This window comes from Uloborus diversus, chromosome 5, assembly GCF_026930045.1.
Source record: "Uloborus diversus isolate 005 chromosome 5, Udiv.v.3.1, whole genome shotgun sequence".
Classification (NCBI taxonomy): Eukaryota; Metazoa; Arthropoda; class Arachnida; order Araneae; family Uloboridae; genus Uloborus; species Uloborus diversus.
This window is the reverse complement of record NC_072735.1, coordinates 128,316,409-128,333,940: the sequence shown is the minus strand read 5'-3', so window position 1 is coordinate 128,333,940 and position 17,532 is coordinate 128,316,409.

Genomic DNA, 17,532 nt, shown 5'->3' with positions numbered 1-17,532 from the left:
GTGAAATATAGTTTATTTTGTTTACTCACTCAATCATTTACTAAATCACTTACGTATTCCTATTTATTAATTTTTTTACATTACTCCATTCAGTAATTCACTTATTTATTCATTCATTCACTTATTTTCTTATTAATTCACGCTTTTACTCATTTATTTTTCTTTACATTAATTTATTCATTTATTTTATTTTTCGATTATTATTGTTTCAGTATCTTTTCATTTATTCCATTAAAACTTTTATTTACTAAATCATTTGATCAAAAATATTTTCTATAATTGAATAGAAGATATTTCATTAGAGAAATATTTTATTTTTTACTTCGCCGCATGAAAAAAAAAATCCTTTTTTTTTTTTTTTTTTGAAGGCGCAAATTTACTGCCCCCCCCCCCAAAAAAAAAGAATAATAATAATGTTTCAATGCAAGTTTTGTCATAAAATACAATGTTCTTTCTTTATACACTGTATTTTGAAAACTAATTTCAAAATTGTTCATTTTGAAAAAACTTAGTCATAACTTTCACTTTGCCCCACATTGCCGAACTTAGAAAAAGTGAAGTGTGCAAAAAAAGACGATACGTATCCTGAAGAATAAAAAGTGACTTGTTTTGATAGGCAAGATAGCAGTATTATTTTATAAATCAACTAGTGCAATTTAAAAATTATAATTTTTGAAATTTAATATACCAAATACAAAATGATTCGAAGAAGGCGAACTCTTGGCGGACTGAAATGAACAAACATTTAATTTGTTTACATATTTTTGTAGTCAACATAAATATATATATCTTTCTTGTGTATTGTACAATAAATAAACTAAATATTATTGACATAATCATGAAATAAAATCAGCGTAATTATTGCAAAAATATGCAATAAAATGTTCACTTAGGTTTTTCGTAGTCTTGAATTTAAAAATCAAAAGTATGAATAAAATATCAAAGCTTTTGAATTAAAATAAATTCTATCTCCCTTTAAAAATTTCATGTGACTTTTCAATTAATATTTTCTACAATCGCATTAGAATGTTACAAAAAACACATTGAATCTTAAAAGATGAGATGAAAATCTATACTAGTAAAATCTATCTGCATTTTTTTTTTTTTTTTGATGATTAGTTTTTAACCTCTAGAATTGGCGAAAGAAGTGAACACAGGGTAGAGCTCCCTAGAGTACCGAATTCGAAAAACGAATGCGTAATAAAGTAAAATACTACTTATATTTCCTGTAAGTAAAAACGAACTGTACTTATTTTATCTGTATTCAATCAAATTTGTAGCTATATTTTTAAATTTAAGACTAAGGAAACTCCTCGAACAGATATTTATCGTTAAGGTCTCAACTACCACTCAGAATACGTACACATTTGGTAGTCATCAAATTTTTAAATTTTAAACTAAAAAAACTCCAGCAGCGATTATTATCAGTAAGGTGTCAACTACCAGTTCCGACGAAAGGCCATATCAGCTTAGTATGAAACTAGGGGCCCGGCCTTTTGGGAGGCCCGGCTCGGAATCATAGTAGAATAAATCTTATAAGTTTTTGGGATGGAGAATGGCCCGGTGACAAAGCTGACAAGAGCCCCGTCTTTGCTCTCGGCGCCCCCCTGTCAACTACCTCTCAGGATCTCGCTTAGTAGTTTTCATATTTTTAAATTTAAGAACTATAAAACTCGTCTAGCAAATATCATCAGTAAGGTCTCAAGTACCACTCAGAAGATCTCATTTAGCAATAATATTTTTAAATTTAAGAGCAACTAAACTCCTCCAGCAGGTATTATCTTTAAGTTCTCAACTACCACTGAGGATCTCATTTAGCAATTATCATATTTTTAAATTTAAGACTAATAAAACTCCTTCAGCTGATATTATCGGTAAGGCCTCAACTACCACTCAGTATCTCATTTAGCAGTTATCATACTTTTGAATTTAAGACTAACTAAACTCCTCCAGCAGATATTATCGGTAAGATCTCAACTACCACTGAGGATCTCATTTAGCAATTATCATATTTTTAAATTTAAGACTAATAAAACTCCTTCAGCTGATATTATCGGTAAGGCCTCAACTACCACTCAGTATCTCATTTAGCAGTTATCATACTTTTGAATTTAAGACTAACTAAACTCCTCCAGCAGGTATTATCGGTAAGGTCTCAACTACCACTCAGGATCTCATTTAGCAGTTATCATATTTTTAAGTTTAAGACTAACTAAACTCCTCCAGCAGGTATTATCGGTAAGGTCTCAACTACCACTCAGGATCTCATTTAGCAGTTATCATATTTCAAATTTACGTACGACCAATAAAACTCCTTCAGCAGATATTATCAGTGAGGTCTCAACTACCTCTCAGGATCTCATTTATACTTATCATATTTTTAAACAATAATATTTTAAACATCTTCTAAATGACACGTTCTAAGGAAGTTCGTAACACAGATGAATGCAAATAAGAGGCAGCTCTTATCAGTTGCAAAGCTTCGCACTCGCGTCACATCTTCATATTCCTTTTGTCTATTCGAAAGCGTACATGCGTCTCTTGATAAATGTTAAAAGAGAAAAATTCATCTTGTCAGTCTGACATTTCAATTTCATTCTTCATACAGAATATGTTTCAAACAACAAAGACTTTCGCAACAGGAAGCAGCACGCCCACTGATTTTTCAGCCATTATTACAAGATTATTTTGATGTATGCTTACAGGTCGTATTAAAGAATAATAAATGAATTTGAAATGAATTTGGAATAATAACGAGGGCTCGTTTATTCTAAGCGAATTCATTCGGCGTAATAGCTCGGCGTTTTCAAGGAAAACGTGGTCACAAGTTTTCAGTCTTGACTGTTTTATTATGTGCAGTTTTGACTTTTAAGATATACTTATGCAAATGGAATGGAATTATGACGGACTAAGTAAACGCCTGATACTTTTTTTTAATGTGAAGAACATATACTATACATGGGGAGAAACAGGATGCGTATATTAATAGATTTTTTTTTCGTTTTTCGTGTTATTTTTCTTTTCAAATGTGTCATTATAAGCATGAATATGAAGACGCAGTTTGTACAGAATGGCCGCTTATTTCTTTTTTATTTTATTTATTTATTTATTTTTTGAGCAAACATGAATTGCTCATTATCTTCACTTGACCAAAGTTGGTGTTGCTCTGATTTTTCTGATTGCCACGAGAAAGGGTCTTTTTAATATATTCATTAAGAGAGCAAACTTTTCGTCGTCATAGTTACAAATTGTTTGTGGCTTGATTTCATTCCTATTTTTTCAGGGCTTAACTTTATCAAACTTTACATTAAAAAAATGTTTTTTTTGTGGAAAAGTATGTTTTTTCACGAAAAAGCACTTATATGAGATGAACAGCAGAACATGATCAAAATACATAATTTCCAGATTACTAATTCCCGTCATTTAAGATTGATAAGAAACAAAAATGTATCATTATATGCTGTGAATAATCTTATGATCCGTGCACTAGTGAATATCGGCAGTGAAATATTTTTCTTTATTACCACATCCTAATTACCATTTCTTTTCTTATGGATATGTTTCTCTGCAGCAAAGCTATTAATTCATACAGTTGTAAAACTCAAAAAATAAATTTCAAACGTATTTTTCGTTTTTTAATTTTCCAATTATTTTATTAATTTCACTTTATTGAAACTCCAAAATGGAATGTCCAATGCTGTGTCATAACGGCACCCATCTGCAGGTGTCATTCTACATTAAAATTATTACGAATATAGATTTCTGAAAAGCTCATCTCACAGAACATGCGTCTGTTTAGATAATTTTGTCGCAGATGTCGAGCCTTTGCAGTTTGCAATCAAATGCTTTAAATTAATTTTTGCACTTGCTCCGGGAAAATTTGCTAAATTCCTATATTTGTGTCGGAATTCATATTAGACGAGAAAACCAAAAACATTGATGAAATTTGGAAAAAAAAATCTGCGTTTTCAACTTTTAAAAAGACATTTCTCTATGAGAAAAACAAGGGGGAAAAGACAAAGTGTTATTGCGCGAAATCTTAAGTTGATATGAAATCGAATTTTACATATTTTATATTATTGCCAAAAAATGTTGAAGTAATTCGAAGCGTCTGGAAACAGAAATGATACCATAACCTCAAAATAATAATAATAATAATAATCCATGCATAATCTAAAACTTGGGGATTCCGTGGCTGTGTGGTAGGAAGTTTGCTTCTATATCGGAGGTTGTGGGCTTGATTCTTATCGGTGCTCTGGGTGTTATTTCCTCTTAATGTGCTGCAAATCTTTTTTGTGCTGTCTTTTTTGTAAATAAGTAAAGAGGCCTGACCTCGTGAGGCAATGCCTCCCACTCTTTCCATGGTGCTTACTTTACGGATAAATCAACAATTTAGAATTTAAAAGACGAGACACTTTTTTTTTCTCGTTCACAAATGAAGATTTCTTTGAAATATGGATAACCTGCGTGACGCAGGAAGACAAGAAAAGTTTAAACTTTCATGCTAGAGGTGCACCGATTAATCGGCAGAAATTGGTTATCGGTCATAATCGGCCAAGTTGCCAATTATTTACAATGGACAAAGGGGACATTTAGAAAATGTTGCCAAATGCTGTCAAGTCTCCATTGAGAAAAAGAGTAAACAAGATTGATGAAATCTGTAAAAGTGTTTCCTCAGGTAGTACAGTATCGATGCAGATAAAAAAACTTCTTACTGCACTATTGGGATACTTGCAATTGGTAAATAATTTTTAAAATCAGAATATTGTGATATGAACAAGTTAAAGCTATCTCGTTATATAATACATTTCTTCTGCACTCTTATTGCTATAGTAGCTTTTTTTTTTTTTTTTTTGCTTTATATTTCTCTCTCTTCTTAAAACTACAGTACAGTAAACTCCCGATTATTCGTGGAATAGGGGGGGGGGGTGGGGGGTGGCAAGCTAACCTCGGATAAGCGAAAACCGCGGATAAGTAAAAAACAAAACTACTGTATACAATAGCAAAAAATTATGAATAACACTCACACATACGTTTAAATTATAGCTAAGAACATTGCTACATTGCATCTACCAATATTGAATGTAAAAATATACATATGAAAAAGCTGAAAACGAACAATAACACAATAGGGTTGTTTCCTTCAGTAAAAAGTAGTGCTTTTTGTCACTGAAATTGAGGGAATAAGCAAAAAAAAAAAAAAAAACATGGACTCAGAAAATACTTTCATTTTTCCAACAGTTATTTTTTAATTAATTTTTTAAAATGTCCAATTCTTCAAACAAGGCGTGGTCTTTTATGACGTCACAAATGATGCACTATGGCGCATCTTTCTACCGCATTTCCACGTTATGATAATCAAGAAGCGAATCAAATATTGCGCTCTACGCTTGCTATCAACTATATCGCTGCCAATAAACGTGAGTAAAGATGCGAATTAAATAGTTTTCTCCGTGAATGGCAACAGTGAATGTCATTTCATCATTTGTGACGTCACATGACAGAAACGTAAATAATAAAAGCGCACCGATTTGAGTATTTTTTTTTTTAAATATTAAACTTGAACAATTTTTTTTAAAAATGGTCACATCCTATATTTTTAAGCACGCTGTTTCAGAAAAAAAACACTTAAAATTTTTGAAACGACCCCATTATAAAAGTTTAAAAAGCATTTAATGACCGTTGAAAAAAAAAGGGTGAAAAGACCCGCGGATAATCCGACCGACAATAATCAGGAGTTTATACCAATTTTCTGATTGAAAATGATGACCTGTGACCTTATGAGTTACTCGCTTCAAGCAGCATAAGTAATAACAGCACAGAAGTTAAACGTGAAATAACTTAGTAACCGTTTAAATTAGAGAATATAATTCTTACCAATGAAGAAGGTCATAGTTCAGGGATATTTACGAAGAGGGGTCTTTAGTGCTGGCAGTGATATTGAATTTTTCGGAGGAGGAGAAGGGTAATTTTAGAGGATTTTTCTCTCATTTTGCAGGCTTTTATTCTGCAAGATAATCCGTAACACTCATAATAATTCGTCGCTAAAAAGACAAATGGGCTTATCTCACTTTTAAGCATTTTGCAGAAAACCGATTTAAAGATTTCCAGTTTATCGTTTGAGAACCGCCACCAGTGTGGGAGACTGTAACTTGTTTGCTATTTATTGTAGAGAGACGCCAATTGGTCATATTATAAAATCGACTTAGGACATTTTTGTGGTGGTCAAAACTCATTTTTCGATTTTTTTAGAGATGCGCTCATTCGTCTTTTTAGCGACAAATTGAAGGCTTGCGCCATCGCCCTTGAGAATTGGGCACCTAAATGATCAAATCTGAAATGGAAGTCTCTTAACTGAATAGGTTTTGTTTAGAATGCCTTATTTAAAGTAAAATTCTGCATTTGTTTGTAAGTCAGTTTTCATTTTGAAGCGCTTAATTTACAAATATTAAAATTTTCGACGTGAATTTGTTAAGATTCTTTTTCATTGAATCTAAACACAAATTTGCTGTTTTACTCAAAAAATATACTTTCTATGGGAGGATGACCCTCACCATCCACTGCTCATATCCATCCACCTAGAAGACTATATAGGGGAAGAAATATAACTGAATCCTGAAGATTTATTCGTTGAAGCTAATTTTATCTTTGAGGTAATGTTCTGCGTTTTTATGAAATTTCAACAATGGAAATGAGTGAAGAGATAAATTGCAATGTCAGAATTGACTCCTCCTTCGTCATTTCACGCCATATGGTGCTGGAACAAATGACAGAGATGCATCAATGAGTTTAAACAAAATTGAATACAATTTGTCTTGCAATGCATTTGCAGTTTTTGCAGGTTTTAAAGCGATATTTCATTGATACGGTTGGAGAATTTTGTAAATGGAGAAGATGAAATTATGTTTTTTTTTATAAAATCAGAATCATCATTGAGATTTGATCTTAGGGTCATTCCTCATAAAAACGGATATTTTGTCCAGCGCATATATTTCATTAAGAATAATAATACAAAAGGGTAATGAACAAAGTTTTTGCGGCTTAATAAATCGCAAACTTATGTCTGATTTCTTAAGCAAAACATTTTCTTCATTAGGGTCTGGTGGGGTCGTTTGCCGAAGAAGGCTGTGAATTAGTCTTTTCCATGAACCAAGCGGATGTTTCGTCAATTTTCGAATTCAAAACTGAAACACCAAGTAGAAATTCGGAAATTTTCTATATGTGCTACTATGAAAAAAAAAAATACTTTTCGTTCAACACATATAGTCAGGATGAGTTCCCTTTTGTTTGAAATGACCTGAAAAAAATTGTAGGGGACGGACTTGTTACCTTTTGATTGAAAAGCCAAGCTTTACAATTTAACATGCAGGATGTCCTGCTCTTAATTCAAGGGCCATTGGGTTTGATTCACTTCATCTGAAACATATAGAAAATGCTTAAAAAAACGAGTTTTTTTTGTAAATGTGGATATGTTCCCTCTTGATAAAGTACTCCTCATTTGCATCTGAACAAAACTTTGCAGATTCACTTCTCTTTTCACACATGCATCACTTATGATAATATATGAACATTAGTTTAAAAAATATAATTTTTTAAAATCTGGTTCTTAACTTGTGCTCACTCTGAGTTTAAAATAGAGTTTCAAAATCGTTGTCTGCGAGAAATACAAGTAAAACACAAATATTCAATCAAAGTACCATCATGGCTCTTTTCTGCAAAACAATCTATCGCTCTCAGATACCTTTTAAAATCATATGAGAAAAGCAACGGCGATGCATTTACGGTATCCTTAAACTTCGGAACATATCTATTACAAAGGCAAAGTAGTGGAAGCTATCTCGTATCTTTTTTATATATACTTGTATACTTCTTAAGTGCCATAGCCTCTTTTTTTGCGCAGGGAAAATTTGTGACCCTATCTTCGACTTCCTCTTAAAAAGCATAAAAAGGGAATGTTTTCCTGATAGTTGCGTTCAACCCCTGCTCAAAACGTACACGTGCGTAGTCTTTAAAGTTCCTGTATGCCCAGGCATCATTTTATGAGTTTCCGCCGTGATAGAGTAGGCGGAACTGCTTGTTTAAGTTATATGAATATTCATTTTTCGTATCATGAAAAGAACACCTTTCAACATTTAGAAAAAGAAAGGCAAAATTCGCATCCTATTGTTTAAAAACGGGGATGCTTTTCTTAACTAGTGGCACCCGCACAGCTTTGCCCGTAGTAGAAAATTAAAAGTTCTGGATGGTGAATTTCTCGCTAATTGACTATGTTAAATGACTATGTTAACGTGGATGCCCATGATACGGTTCCACGTTATGATGATTTCGTAATTATTTACTATTCCACGTTGTGATCATTTGCTCGGAAAAAGTTTCTTAAAATTTGAATAGAAAAAGAACAAAATCGAATTATCAAAAAATCGCTTCGAGGTGCACACCCCATGCTACAAACTAACTTTGTGCCAAATTTTATGAAAATCGGCCGAACGGTCTAGCCGCTATGCGCGTCACAGAGATCCTGACAGTCAGAGATCCGGACAGAGAGAGATCCGGACAGAGAGACTTTCAGCCTTATTATTAGTGAAGATTGTCACATTTAAGAAATAAAAACAATCAGGGAATGTAAATGAAATAAGTAATAAACGAACCCTCAAATGATTTGATAAAAGATTGAATAAGTAAAAAAATTAACTATTTCACTTTTGCCCATCCACTTTGCTCCGCATGCACTTGGCAAACTATAAAACGCATTTAAATTATAAATAAGCTTAATATTAAACAAATAAATATTTCACTGAAGGTCTCAATTAATGTTTAAAAGGTTAAAAAAAAGAAATATATCATTTAATAATAACAAAAATAGTTTTTGACTTGCAACAAAATATTACAACAAAAGTATCAATTTTTGAAAATCGCTTGTATTATCATATTTTTTGATTTTCAGAGGTAATCTTTTCTTGACTGGAATAGACTACATTTGTTACTACATAGTTAAAACATCATTAGATGGGTGGCGCTAAAGTAAAGTAAATATTTGACCACTTCACTTTGCCCCGAATTCCCCTACTTTTCAACACAGCCTTTCCTTTGACACAATAAAAGGTATCAGCAGTGTTCATCATTGACAATATTGCAATAGAAAGTTAATGTATATATCTACTCAATGATTCAAATGAAGAATGCCTCAATGATATATGAAATGCAGAAAAGAAATGGGAAATCTATAGGGAAAAAAGTTTTGCACAACCGAAAAAAGTCTTTGAAAGAAAAAAAAATGCGTAGTTTCACACTCGCAAAATACCCACAAAAACCAAATCTTTTTTTATCGCCTAAAAAGCAAGCGAAAACGATGCATTTAGCTACTTTAATGTGATATTGATGGATTGATTGTACCAACTAGAAACTGAATTTTTCATGTTCAATTTTCTTCTCTCGGAAAGAATTATCCTTACTTCGTCCAACGACTTAAAGCGAAAAAAACTGTGTCGAAATTGAAAACGCATATCGGCAATCTTTATGAAGCCTAAACCCAACTGCGAGTCATTACTCATAGCATTTACAACCAGTTTATAAAGTATAAACTATGGCATAATCATAAAATTTAGACTAGATATAAAATGCTTCCACTGGTGTTGAATTTTTACTAAAGTCGTTAAAAGAGCATTTTTGAACGTCATTAATTTACTCTCTATACCGTCTTCCATTCATCAGAAGACAGAGAGCTTCCATTTCAGCAAATTTTTCGCCGCCATTTCTCATTTTTTGCGAAAAATAAAATAAGAAGCTCACATTTTTTCTCTTCAAATGTGAAAAAAAATAGATAAATAAAATGTGATAGAAGTGATTTACAATCTTCTACGCAAAGCAAGAGAAATCAATGGTAACTTGCATAGAAAAGCTAACTTACAAAGTATGGGGTATGAGTAATTGGACGAAAAGCTTTAAAAGACTTGGGAAAGAATGTAAGATGCATCAATTTTCTGAACGAAAGAGTAAAGTTTAAAGAGAGAAAGAATGAAAAAATAAAAAATAAAAACTGCCGGAAAGCTAGGGGGGAGTAAAATATGTTATAAATTAGGTGAACTTTTAAAGCCCGCCAACGGCAAACAGCGCAGTCGACGGTTATTAGATAAAGCTCTCTGCGACTATAAATCACGATGGAATTATGTTGGCAATTATCTGGCAACGGGTAAGAGGCATTTACCCCTGGCGCCCTCTATCAATCATTATCAGCACTGACAATAAGCTCGAAAAATGGTGGGTATTTCTTTTCTTTCCAGCGTTCAGCTATCTTTTTTATACTTTTTAAGTTAATCGTTTGAAATGAAAGGTTCTCATTTTGCATTAACTCTCAAGCAGAAAAAAATCGATTGCGGTAGAAATGTTCGAGAAATTTCACGATGTTAGTGTCATAATGTGTTAAATATATGGTTATGGAAAATTAATAACAACAGTTCTTTAGAAATTCAAATTGCCATGTTCAAATGTATGAAAGATTAGAAAAAGAAACAAAATTATATGCTAAATGTTGAATGCATCGCCATATTTTGAGCATAAAACAAGTTGAGTTGTTTCATGCAGGCTTTTCATTCTTTCCTTTTCTTTTTTGCTCAAAGCACTGAATGCAGCATTTCATAAAATAAAGCACGCTGAACGCTTTTGAAGTACAAAAGTTTGTCTTGACAAAAGAATGTCCATCATGATCATGAAAGAGGTTAATTAGGTGCAGTATCAAAGGCAAAACTTGGGGGTTTGATGTTTTAGAACATATAAATAAAAGTTTAACATTGTAATGAACATATCTTCGCCTCAGAGCAATAGTAAGACATCTAATCCCAGGAATAAATAACACTAAGATATCCTACTGTTGCTCTGAGGTGACGATATACAACCGCAAAAATCCTGTTTACTGGTATGGTTTCTATTCTGATGAAAAGCACATAGCTGTCAGCAACAAATTTTGGAAAGGGCCTATCGAATCGAGATAAGATCTTTCTGAACATTTCTAAAGACTTTAAGAAGTCTTCTCTGAAGGCATTCAGCAGTGGCCGTTGGATGCGACGTCACAGATGGACATTGAAGATTTTTAATAAAACATTACGAAGGGTTATTTTTATATTTTCGTATGGTGAAGCGTAATCACAATGCACAACCATGTATAGTGAAATGCAGTGGCGTACCCAGAAATTAACTGAGGGTGTATGTCTTCATCGTGATGAAAGACATTAGATAAAAACATAGAAAAAACACTGTACTTGAATTTTTTCCCCTACAGCTAAAATTTTTAGCAGTTAATGGTATTGGTATTCTAAAATGTATCTATATAATACAAACATATAAAGCTTCTATATCAATTAATCTAGTATATAGCGGGCGCAATATCGTTTTTAAGAGCTGATATTTTGCAAAAAAATACAGTAAAACCCCTTTAATGCGGACACTAACGGGACAAAAATTTTTGTTCGCAATAGAGGGGTGTCCGCAAGACACGGGTTTAATAATGTTAATTGCCCTGCAATCAGGGAATTAAAAATTGTCCGCATAAGAAGGGTGTCCGCACTTGAGATGTGTCCGTTAGGAGGTGTTTTACTGTACTAAATTGCAATCTGAAAAACATTTAAAGTAGATTTCTTTCAGTGTTTCGGACTTATTTGAATCTACATGGAACAGATATGAGATTCTTTATGTGTTGTGATTAAAACATGTAATTTTTTGTCAATATTGCTTCGTGTTTTGTCGGTTTTTCTTTACGATGTTAAATAACAGCGCTTATAATTAATAAGTGATGTCTCAAAATAAAAGGGAATGGAAAGGATAAGTTATTAAAACATTAACGATCACTAATGCCAACGCTGAAGTCTGCTGCGATGCTCAAGAATCATAAAAAATATTTAGCACGTGCTAGAATATTCTTGATGTTTTCTAGTAAATTTAATGACAAAAAAATTGTATCAATTTCTACTTGCAATTGTAGAAAAAACCATCTAATTAAACAATATTTAAAAAAAAATTTATCACATATTTTTCATAGAATAAATTTGAAACATCTGTTCGAAGAAGGTTATACTTAATATTTTAAAATTCAATCCTCTTTTTCAATTCGCTCCTCCATTTTATATGAGTATTTAACCGGTGTTCAAAACTCAGTGCCATTTTCTGTGATAGTTCAACGTAATCTCGGGTGGTGCATACGTCCCTTCACACACCAAAATCACCCAAATACTCGGATGAATTTTGAGTACGTTTCATCTCAGAAAACTATAACAGTAATTTTCTCCGAGTTTTCCTTCCTCCTTCAAGAGTACTATTTTGGCTTGTTATAGCGTACACTGTTTTTGATAAAGTAATCTCTTTATAGTAAATAAAAGTAAGATTTTAAAGAAATTCTGGAAGGAAGTCCGTGGTGGGCCTGCGTCCAGGAGACCCCATAGCACCTACAGCCTTGAAATTTAGTACAAAATTGCTTCGAGCCCTGATGGTTTGCACCTGGGGTTTTGTTTTTTTTTTTTTAAATTCGAATTAGTTTTTTTTTTTTTTTTTTGTAATTAATTTTTTAAGCTTAAATTTCGAGTAAATTGCCTACTATTGCCAATTGAAGGAGTGAAAAATTACTTATTACTATTATATATCGTTGGAAAGAGAAGAACTTTCCGCGTTCTACGCAATTTGTTTCAAGGCTCTAACTTAAATACGAAGGTAGTTATTTGCGTTTATAGCTCGAACTTTTGTAGGCTTAGCTAAATTTTAAGCACTACTTTCTTCATTAAATTTATCAGTAAAAAGTGAAGGAATTGTACTACAGTTCTCTTTTTGACACCACTGGTAAGAACGGGGTTTTTTTTACTCCAGATCTAACTCGACCAATGGTCGAAAGACTTAGCTTCTATCTCCAAAGAAAAAAAAATTAGAAGCAGTTTTAATCAAGTTCGAAAAATCTAATTTCCATTCAAATTATGATGTTTTATTTGGCGTTGCCATAGTTCAATCTTTTCGATTCGTTTGTTTATTCTTTCTTATTCTCAAATTTTACAGGTTTCGATTTTAATGGAAAATCTGCAGTCAACTCAATTCAAGCCACGAGCTAAAGAGCTAAATATATTACTAGAGACCATGAATACGAGAGCGACTGTTCAAACGTACAAACTGCAGTTTTGCAATGCTCAGGAGTCTCTTAGCCCTATCGCCTTGCAAGTTGGTACAAATTATTTTCAAACCCGAGGAAGGGGTGCTTTTTGTTCCAAAGGTTAGCCCATAATGCGTTTTTAATCAGTTCTTTTTAATAGATGATTTAAATCTTTGCGAATGAAATAAGATGGCAAAGCAATCTTCTGGGGTTGGTGAGCAAGTGACAGAGTCCCCTAGTGTTATAAAGAAAATGCTTCAATCAGTCGGATGTTTGAACAGAAAATGTTTTTTGTGTGTTCTGCTGAATCCGGATGGCTTGTACATCAGACTTGTACAATGCGCCACTGCTTGCATGTTGAAATTGCACTTTTATTCAACCAAGAGACTTTACTTGCTTAAATAAAAGTGCATCAAGCGAAAAAGTAAAAGCAAAGCTTTAATTGAATGTGAAAGTTAATTGCTACTATCAAATTAATAGTTAACTAGTTAACTAATCGTAGCATGACATTTTTAGTACATAAATTAGTAAAAAAAACTCATTTCTAATAAAATCAGGTGTAAATCCAAACACATTTTCAAGTTCAATTGAACCAAAGTTCAATTAAATAATATTTAAAATTTAAATAACTCCAAAAAAACCGCTTTGATTTTTTCATAAAATATGCATGTTGAAACAGCATGAATTTAATATATAACATTTAAAGTATTTTTTGTCTCAGTTACAAAAATGTAAAGTTATGAATCTAATAGAAGTCAACCAGTAGTACAGTATTAATAGCAAGGTAGATATTTTGTCCTCTTTTTCTTAAAAAGTGCGGGGCAGTGGAAGAAATTGGACAAAACCGGAAAAATTGGATAAAATGGACAAATCAGACAAAACGAAAATCCACTGATTTTCTTTATGTTTGATACATACCATTACTACGATGATGCAATAAAATTATTACATAATTTGATTACATTATTTATTAAAGAAATTCTTTTAAATTAATCATTTTGTAGAAACATAATGATTACATAAAAATCATAATTTAATAAATCCGCAATTAAATTTAATTTACACTTTTGTGCAACAATTTTTAGGCAACTTTTACGCTGAAATAAATAAAACCTAACGAAATGAAGTAGTTGTTTAAAATAATTTACTTTATTATAGTGCTATTAATTTTTAAAGGGGTTATTTTTATCATGGTGAAAATATTTTTAAATACATATAGTAAATAAATGTAATAATCATAACAAATGAATCTGAAACAACCTACTGTATGATTAGTTAGTAGCGAAGAATAACACCAGCTTAGGAAGGTAAGTTTAATTAATGACGTAAACATTATCATACATTAAAAAAACTTTCATAGATAAAATAGGCTAAATGTGCTTCTCCTATGAATTCCAATTTAAAAAAGTCTTTCTGCTGACAGGCTGTTAACTTTTACGAGTCAAAAGTTTTCTGGACAATACGTTCCGCTTTCCATCAAAGTTTTTTTTTCCTATAAAGCAAATTGAATTGTAATGCATTTTTTAAAAATAACTAACATTTGTACTATTGCATTCAATAGAGTTTTTTTTTTTTTTTTTTATAAATCATAACAATTTTTAAATCAAAGAATTAAAAATATTTTCAAAAAATTATAAATAGTTAGAAAAGCATATCATAATTTTAAAAGAAGTTTTAATTTTAGTCCAATTAGATATTAAACCAAAAGTAAACTTGAACCAAAACTTTAAAAAAAAAAGCTCGCTGTGAATCCATTTTAGTGATATAAAAAGTCAATTTTATTTCAATGTAACATTTTCCAAATTGGCGTGAATTTCTTATTTCTTTATATGATATTTCATATTTGAGACGATTTCATGTTACATTTTTTATGTGAAAAACCAATGCTCATTTTTTAAGAATACTACTAAATGCATTAAAAAATGCTAATACTCATCTGTTAAACACGCTACCAAAAAAAAAAAAAAAAAAAAGCACTTTTGAATAACTTTTCAATATTTCAATATACAATTTTCAATATATATATTATTGTGGAAATTTGACGTAAAAATGAACCTTCGATAAAAAATAATCAATGAATTTATTTGTTATTCATTTTAAGTCTAGAATCTTTTATTTACCGACAAAAAGAGCAACATGTTATTTTGTCCGCACGAAATAGAACTATCCCATGTCGAACATCGAGTTACGAATTCACAACTGTGGTATTAATGTGAAGCAATACAGCACAGATGCAGATATTTTTGATAGTACAAATGTGAAGAAAAAAAAAAAAACCTTTAGGACTTTATTGACATTTTACTGTGGAATCTACTGCATAAGAAGAAAATTAATGTTTTTTCTACGATAAAGTTATTGATAAAAAATAACTTTTGTTTGAGACTTAATTTACATCTTTCAATTATTTTAATTCAAAACTCTTCTGCTCTACTCATATTCCACATCAAGTTTGTTTCAAGATTAAACAAACTGCAAAGATTAATACGTCAGTAAATGAAGCCCCAAAACACTAGAATTTTGGTTGTCTTATTCATCCGCGACATGCACGATCATCAAACCAAAATTGGTCATTTTGCTATTTTGAGGTGCATACCAAGGGCTGGTTTAAAAAGAGAATGACCTTGTTATATTTTAAATAAATTAGTTAAAAAGTAATGAAAAAACTAATAGTTAATAGCTAAATGCTAGGTCGTAAGCAGAAAAACACAGTACTCCTTGATGGGAGGAGGTCATGAGAAATCAATGTGGCCTGCCAAAATTTCCTTTCTTCGGAAAATTTTGTCTGCCGATTCAGCAAATTTGGAGACATAATTACATGTTGAAAATTTTAAATGTCCTTTTTCATTAGATTTACTTCTGTGAGCATATACCAATATTTTAACATTTTGCAAAATAATACATTGTTTAATTCGGCAATCTAAGAATTTCCTCCCAAAAATTCAGCGCTCACTGGAAAACAAACTAAAAAATTCTTTCACACTTTCTGAGTGCACTGAGCGTCAAAAAAAAAAAAAGTAAATCGCAGCCCTATCAATCAGACACAAACAGCATGAAATTTAGATCACAAGACAACGAAATTATGCCCCAACATCAATACGAAATTGGCAAAAAAAAAAAAAAGCACAAAAAGGGGTGGGGTAAAAGCACCAAAAAAGAAAGCAGGGGTGGAGCTCGGGTGGAAGTAAAGTACGACATTCTGCGGTGCATAATAACCCGCTGTCCCATAATTCAACGCGGCAATAACAGACCAGCAGCCCCCTATCACTTAGCAGGAGATTATGTACGTAGTTGTGTAATAATCCGGAATTTATGGATGCTTAACGTCATCGCCCCGTCATAAAGAACGGGGACCGGCGGCAGCAAAGCCATAAAACTGCTCTCTGGCTGACACCACAATTTTCGCCAGATTAAGGTTGCAGCAGCCCTTTCCAAAATCCCCCCCCCCTCTCTCGTGTTCTTTCCTTCTTTTTTTCAATACATACAGATATATATTTATGTATGTCCCTCCCCCCAGCCTGCTCGCAGTTTTAAGGATGTATAGAGATATATATATTTGAAGAGGAAGAAAATATAAATAAGAATAGTAATGTTAAAAAAATTATGTGCAGAGGAAATGCTCGCATGGCTTTAATTTTACAGGAAGTCGTAATTTTTGGCTGTAAATAACTTGCATGATAAGCTGAGCGTTGGGAATTGTGATAAATTCTGACATGCATTTTTAAAATTCCAATTTCGGTGTTGGTGTATAAAATTTCTCAGGAGGATGGGGTCATTGAGTTATGATTTCCATGTCTAACTGTGGAAAAAGTGAAGAATTATTCAATGTGAGCTGTTCAAGAAATAGCACTGGAGTATATTAATTCTTATTGAGTTCGGGAATTTTTAATTTTTTTTTTTTTTTTGCCTTTTGAAAATCAAAAGTAAACCTTGACGACTCATCAAGATGAGATCAAAAGTCCTTAAAAATGACTCTCGGTGACCTTGAACGTGATACGATAGTTATGAAAGTGAAGTCATGTAATATCAAATCCCAATAAAAGTGCTCAGTTGAAAGGATACATACAAATATGTATACGTGGAGAGAGAAAAAATATCAACAAGAATGATAACGCTAAAAAAAAAAAGGTTCAAATGAAATGCTCGCGTGACTTTAATTTTACAGGAAGTCGTAATTTTGGGCTGTAAATAACTTGCATGTTAAGCTGGGCGTTTGGAATTGTGATAAATTCCGACATGCATTTTTAAAATTCCAATTTCGGTGTTGGTGTATAAAATTTCTGAGGAGGATGGAGTCATTGAGTTATGATTTCAAGGATGGAATTGTGGGAAAGTGAATAATTATTCAATGAGAGCTGTTCAAGAACAAGCATTCTCATTGAGTTTGGAAGTTTTTCACAGATTTTGATTTT